Genomic DNA, 6,728 nt, shown 5'->3' with positions numbered 1-6,728 from the left:
TGCTGCCGAATAAAACTTAACTCTCAACTTTTAGGTTGCGCGTATTTTTTTTTCAGTCGACAGTTATTACATCCAACCATTCCGAAGTCCACAAATAAGGAACAAATATGCCTACTGGTGTCAGGCTAGATAGGAAGTGGAGATTCATGCCTGTATATTCTCCTCCTCCTAGAGCTGTGGGAATTGGATTTTGAGGCACAAGACCAACCTGAAACTACCAGATAAACAGAGCTTGAAAACCAGCTTTCCAAGGAATGGAATATAAATTTCCATTTATAAATAAACTAGATTTCCTCTACAATTAAGTAACATAAATATTTGTGCTTTAAGATTTATCTGATGGATTATGCTTTGTTCAGGCTAGTATTAATAAAATTAGTTTGTATACTCTACACACATACTGCTGCCATTTGAGCAAAGGAACATATGGCCTGGTGAGGTTACACGGAGATTCAGACTTCATCGTGGAATAGCCATATATGGCAAACCAGTGTTGGGTGTAATGTGAATTTACCCACATTCCTGGAGTGGGCTGTGTAATGTTGTGGTTTAGGGTGTGGGCTTGGGGGTCAGGTTGCCTGGATCGGAGGGTGGCTCCATTATTTTCTTGCTGCGTTACTTTGGAAAGGTACTTAACCTTTCCAAGCCTCCGTAAAAATGGTAATGAAAATAGTATCATTAAAAGATTATTGTGAGAACTTGATGATAATGTAAACTTCAAGCATGAAGCCTGTGCATAGTAAGCATTCAGAAAATGCTATTGATGATGAGGAGGGAAGATTATGATTTGAGCTGGTCATATTTTCTCTAAAGCTCAGTGGATTATTATAATATAATTGAAAGATATGATTTCCTTTTTGGAATGTCACATCAGCTGTGTGTCTGCATGTGGCTTGTGGAAGACTTAACTCCAGAGGGAGGGCAAGGGTTAACAATTCGGGCCCATGGAGTGTTGACATTGGTGCTAATGGCCCCACCAAGCAGCCTAGAATATTCCAGTCTAACTAATGGATGAGGTCATATCTAAAGTCCCTTCCTCTTGCTTCAAGCTCCTTTATTCTGTGGTTTCTAAGATTGGAAAGGGGTTAGTTCCTCCCCTAAAGTTGTGAGCCCTTCTCTGAGAGGATGTAGAGAGACTGACTGTGTTGCCCATGATGGAAAACTATTACTGTCTGCAGCAGTTGGTCATTTTAAAGAAAGTTTTGCTCCCGGAAAGATTAGATAGTTGATTTTGCTGTTCCAGAAAGGTGATCTTGCTGTTCCAGTAAACATGGACATATCAGACTTAAGGCAATCTTTCTTTTCATGCATTTGGTCTCTGTCATATTAGGGAAAGAAATTTGAAAACCCAAGTTCTCTGACTTGGAGCATCTGCCAACTTCCAGAGTGTAAATATTCCCACCATGGTTGATTTTAAGTTACCAATGTGATGCCACTGAACATGGCTTTAGGAAGAGGTGCTGACCACTAGCTCTTGTGAGCCAGTACAAGCTGACTCCCTCACTCCACAGTAAACATTTAAATGTTCCAACTTCAGTGCATGGTAAATGTATGAATATGGCCCCAGAGTTACCTTATTTATTTATTTATTTATTTATTTATTTATTTATTTATTTATTTATTTATTTATTTTTGGCTGTGTTGGGTCTTCGTTTCTGTGCGAGGGCTTTCTCTAGTTGTGGCAAGCGGGGGCCACTCTTCATCGCGGCGCGCGGGCCCCTCACTGTCACGGCCTCTCTTGTTGCGGAGCACAGGCTCCAGATGCGCAGGCTCAGCAATTGTGGCTCATGGGCCCAGCTGCTCTGCGGCATGTGGGATCTTCCCAGACCAGGGCTCGAACCCGTGTCCCCTGCATTGGCAGGCAGATTCTCAACCACTGAGCCACCAGGGAAGCCCCGAGTTACCATATTTAAAAAACTGTGCCCTTTGATTTAAATAGCATTATCATCTGACAAATTGCATAGGAGTTATAGCATATTCTGTCTTGTTTGATTTTACACAAATTGGTAATAATTTCCAGAGAGATATTTATGAACAGCATACGATTTTTTAATGCCCCCATAAGGGATTTTTTGGTATTATTTTTAGTGCGGTTAAATAATGTGGTTAATGTGGTTCGTAATGTTGTACCATAAGGTTTTAAAAACATACTTTTTTGGTTTATAAGACAAAATACACAAAATATAAGGAAGAAAATTTAAAAATCATCTGTAATCCTCAGTTCCCAGAGATAATCACAATGAATATTTCATCATCATCAAAATTATGTTTTACTCTAAAGGACTGTCAAATTGTTTGGTAATCCTGGAAATACATCCAACATTTACTAAACGGATTTTTATTACTTTTAAGGGGACTTTTGCATTCAAAGTGAGGAACAGACACACCTTCTCAGTTCCCTCCCCACAGCTGGAGCACCAGGGGCTAGAGGAGTTGACAGAGGGCCAGAAAAGACATGTTTGGAGAAGTCCATGAAACAGATTTGAGCAGGATTTGTTTGGGAGTAAACATAACACTGGCCAAAATGTTTCTGAGATTAGTCTAGAAACTAGATGGTAGATAATGAGATTCTGAAAGAAATAGGGACCTAAAGATATTTCATGTTATAGATGTATCGTTTGTGTTCAGAAGGGTCAGATGACCCACCCAAGGTCACGTGAAAAATTAGTGGCAGAGCTGGGGCTGCCCTCCTGGCTCTCTCTTCACTCCTGGCCTGGTAATCTGGCTCCTGTTCACACCGTGCGGCTCTGTAGAATTCCTCCTCCTGTCACTCACGGGAGAATGAAAACATACCAGGGAGTCTCAGCAACAGCCCATTTGTGTCTACTGTTGTCTTTATACGGGACAAGAGAGGAGCAGGATTGCATAATCTACAGCCTTTCATTTCCACTGCTATTGTGTGAAGTAACTTTTTCTTTTACTCTTAGGTATTAACTTTTTTAGGCTTTGCCATTAATCATAATATTTTAAAATGTCCCCAATTCTCTGAATTTTAGGGATTTTCTCCCCATATTTTGCTATTGGATTCCAGGGCTAGTACATATTTTATTTAAAAACACAGACTCTCTGTGTTTGAATTCTTACGATGCAGCTTAATAGCTTCAGTTTTCTAATCTGTAAAATGGGAAAAATAATAGTATTTGCCTAATAGGTTTGTTGGGAAAGTAAATTAGTTAGTACTAGCAAAGACTTTGAATATTGTCTGGCACATAATAAGCACTCAGTAAGTTGCTATAATTATTACCAACATTTATAATTATTTGTACCAACATTTATAATAAAATCATAGGGCCTTATATAAAGTAACTAATTATCTGTTTTTGAAGGTTTTAAAAACAGCCTCAGATATCATGTACAGAATGTAAAGTCCACCTGTTTAAAGTGTATAATTTAGTGGTTTTTAGTTTATTTACTGAGTTACACAACCACCACCATCATCTAATTTTAGAACATTTTCCGCACTCCGAAAAGAAACCTTGTACTCATTAGTAGTTACTCTCCATCCCCCCACCGCCTCCTTTCTCTGCCCTCGGCAACAGCTAATCTACTAATGTAATTGCTCTATATGAGACATTTCATATCTCAGCTATAGAGAGAGAAAGTACCTATTCTGGGTATTTTATATAAATGGGATCATACTGTATGTGATCTTTCGTGGCTGGCTTCTTTTTTTTTATTTTTTAAATTTTATTTATTTACTTTTGGCTGTGTTGGGTCTTCGCTGCTGCATACAGTCTTTCTCTAGTTGCGGCGAGCGGGGGCTACTCTTCATTGCAGTGCGCGGGCTTCTCATTGCGGTGGCTTCTCATTGCAGAGCATGTGTGGGCTCTAGGCGCACAGGCTTCAGTAGTTGCTGCATGCGGGCTCAGTAGTTGTGGCTCACGGGCTTAGTTGCTCTGCGGCATGTGGGATCTTCCCGGACCAGGGCTTGAATCTGTGTCCCGTGCATTGGCAGGTGGATTCTCAACCACTGCGCCACCAGGGAAGGCCCTGTAGCTGGCTTCTTTCACTTAGCATGTTGACAGGTTTTGTCCACATTGTAGCATGTGTCAGTAATTCATTCCATTTTATGACCAAACGGTATTTCATTGTATGGATATACCACATTGTATTTATCCATTCTTCAGGTGGAGGATATTTGGGTTGTTTCCACTTTTTGGCTTTATGAATAATGCTGCTATGGAAACTTGTGTACGAGTTTCGTGTGGCCATATATTTTCAATTATCTTGGTTGTACACCCAGGAGTAAAATTGCTATGTTTGACTGTTTGAATAACTACTAAACTGTTTTCCAAAGTGGCTGCACCATTTTAACATTCCAACCAGCAATGGATGGGGGTTCCAATACCTCCATATGCCCGACAACACTTACTATTTTTTTTTTTTTTGATTATAACCATTCTAGTGGATTTGAAATGGTATCTCATTATCCTTTTGATTTGCATGTTCCTAATGACAAATGATGTTGAGCATTTTTTCTGTGCATTTATATCTCTTATTTGGAGAAGAATCTATTTAATCCTTTGCCCATTTTCAAGTTGGGTTGTCTTTTTTATTATTGAGTTGTATCCTTCATATATTCCGGATATGAGTTCCTTTCCCAATACGTGATTTGCAATACTTTCTCCCATTCTGTAGTTGTCTCTTCACTTTCTTGATGGTGTCCTTTGAAGCACAAAAGTTTTTAATTTTGATAACATCCAATTTATCAATCTTCTTTTATCATTTGTGCTTTTGGTGTTATACTTAAGAAATAATTGCCTAACCCAAGGTCTTCTAAGAGTTTCTTCTAAGAGTTTTAGCATTTACATTAGTGTAAGGTCTTTGATCCACTTTGAGTTAATTCTTTTCTTTTAAGTTAATTAATTAATTAGTCTGCGTTGGGTCTTAGTTGCAGCATGCAGGATCTTTGTTGTGGCGCATGGGCTTCACTCTGGTTGTGGCATGTAGGCTCCAGAGCACACGGGCTCCGTAGTTGTGGCGTACAGGCTTAGTTGCCCCACGGCATGTGGGATCTTCGTTCCCCAACCAGGGATCAAACCTGCATCCCATGCATTGGAAGGCATATTCTTAACCACTGGACCACCAGGGAAGTCCCTGAGTTAATTCTTGAGTGTATTATGAGGTAGTGGTCCAACTTCATTCTTTTGCACGTTGTCCTAGCACTTAACTCTTTTGCCAGTTTTCCTGACACTATTGTTGAAAATGAATTGACCATAAATGTTAGGGTTTATTTCTGGCTAACTATTTAACAATATTATTAGAAACTTATTCACAATTGGTTAATTTGATCACCACTGTTTCTTTTGAAGACATGTGTTTTTATATTTTTCATGTAGTCTACATAAGTCCAGGGCCAGGATATTTGGTATTTTCCCTTTATCCTTCTTGGTAATCCTGAAATCCTGTTTTTTAGGTGGTTGTTTATTTCACCTGTTTGTAACAGTGGTATAACAAAGAATATTAATAATGATGATTCTCTACAAAATCTTCAGGCATTTAGAAGAGCATGAACTACTATCTCTTAAATACCGGCAAAGAGAAAGAGATTCATTTACTAATATGTTTCTATTTACTGTTGATTACTTCTCTTCAATTTAGCATTCATCTTGTAATTTTTTTAAAAACAGTGACGAATAGTGAGGCTGGGCCGAATTTACTACAGCTGACCGTGATGGTACTGTCTGTGATCGTTTAGTATTAAAAATTTATTTCCTGGTATCTTTTAAGATGTGAGTCAGGATACAAGCATGCAATTTATGGAAGAAGAAATGTTCATGGCTAATAAACAAGTGAAAAATATTCTCTACTAGTTATAAAAAAATGCAGACGATGATCCAATTGGGTAACAAATTGGCAGAGTTTTTTACAAAGATCACCACATTTGTGGTGATGGTTGGTAGACTTTTTGTTTTGTTTTGTTTTGGTATTTTTAATAACTGAAAGAAGACAGACCTAAAACTGCAGCTTCTGGAAGAACCATTTGTTCTTGCCGGTCTTGTATCTCTCTTTGAACTTGACCTTGGTATCTCACTGGGCCTTGTGTTTGAGAGCAGGGTCTCTGAAGACATCCTTGTTGACAACAGTTTTGTCCAGGGGGATATCCACAGAGTACCTTGTGGACACAAGGTGATTATAACTATAAACTTTCATAAAAGACTAGATCTTTGACCTCTTGGTGATTTTCATCTTGTTCATGGCAGCTGTCACGTTGCAGGGATAGTGGTCGATTCCAGCTACCAGAGCATGGCTCTAGGGTCGGTCTGAGGTACCATCATCAGTGTTCTTCACAATGACTTCTTTGTGTCTGGAGTAGCATCCAGCCAGGATCAGAACCACATTCTTGGGTTTCATGAACTAGTCCATTTCAGCAGCACCACTTGGGACTACAGCCGGTGGCAGGCTTCTTAACATGCGTGTGTGCAATGCTGGAAATGATTCCATAAAGGAGTCCTCATCCTCATTTTGCAGAGGAGGAGGCTGAGGCTCAGCAAGTTTCATGAAGTCATCTCACATCCCACAGCTTGTACGTCACCAAGCTGAGACTCAAACCTAGGTATAGCTACTGACCAACCCCTCCATAGCCACAGGGAGAGTTTAGCCCAGACTGGTTAGAAGTCATTGTGAGATTTCTGGTAAACCAGAGTTTGCATTCTGCCTTATGCACCTGTGAAAACTCTGCAGAGTAAGGTGTGGTTTGGTGCTTGGGCTGGGCCATCATGGGGGCT

At 39.6% G+C, this 6,728-nt stretch overlaps 1 pseudogene; it reads right to left on the bottom strand.

Annotated features, from left to right (window-relative positions):
• Positions 1–5,955: 5,955 nt before the first annotated feature.
• LOC132363752 (large ribosomal subunit protein eL27-like) lies at positions 5,956–6,366 on the bottom strand (annotated as a pseudogene).
• Positions 6,367–6,728: the final 362 nt, after the last annotated feature.

Source organism: Balaenoptera ricei, chromosome 3 (genome assembly GCF_028023285.1).
Source record: "Balaenoptera ricei isolate mBalRic1 chromosome 3, mBalRic1.hap2, whole genome shotgun sequence".
NCBI lineage: Eukaryota > Metazoa > Chordata > Mammalia > Artiodactyla > Balaenopteridae > Balaenoptera > Balaenoptera ricei.
The sequence above is the reverse complement of the archived record's forward strand: the minus strand, read 5'-3'. Positions and strand labels throughout refer to the sequence as shown.